We start from the raw sequence: 671 nt of genomic DNA, 5'->3' as shown, positions 1-671 counted from the left end.
ACACACACACACACACACACACACACACACACTCCGAGGTTTCTAACCTAAGTGGGAGTGGAGGAAGGGAGCTGGCGGGGGAGAGAGAGCAGACTTGCTTTTGCTAGTCATCAGGACGGAAGGCTGGTCCAGCCACTGGGGCGGGTGAGATACTCGTTCCAACGCAGACCTGTCTGGCTTGCTGTTGGGGAGAGGAGAATCGGAGGAGAGAGGCTTCGATCAAAGCGTGGAACACCTGTGGGGGGTGGGTGGGAAGGGGCGCGGGGGGGGGCATTTGTCTGCTGCTTTCTCCTTCCCCTCTTCTCTCCCGGCTGCTGTGGCATCACCCGTCGTATCTCTGGACCAGTCTCGCCCAGCAAAGTTGGGGGAGCAGCGATGGTGGAGGCAGAGGACGTGATCTCCTTTTTGCCAAGTCGTGCAGGTAACCTTCTGCACACCTGCTTGTCAGTGCCTCAGGGCAGGGCTGGATAATGGAGACCTTTAGAGGCCCTAAGCACACACACATACACCCAAAAAAGATGTGATTTTTTTTTAAAAAAAGAACAATACTAAACCACAAACTGTTTTTTAAAATAAGAAATATATAATAGATAGATTGCAACGCATGTCAAGCTCTGATTCCCTTGCGTTATTTTGATCTGCGTCAGCAGGATGAGCCCCTGGTTTAGGTG

Source organism: Podarcis bocagei, assembly GCF_964188305.1.
Source record: "Podarcis bocagei genome assembly, chromosome: 5".
Classification (NCBI taxonomy): Eukaryota; Metazoa; Chordata; class Lepidosauria; order Squamata; family Lacertidae; genus Podarcis; species Podarcis bocagei.
Note: the sequence above shows the minus strand (reverse complement) of the source record.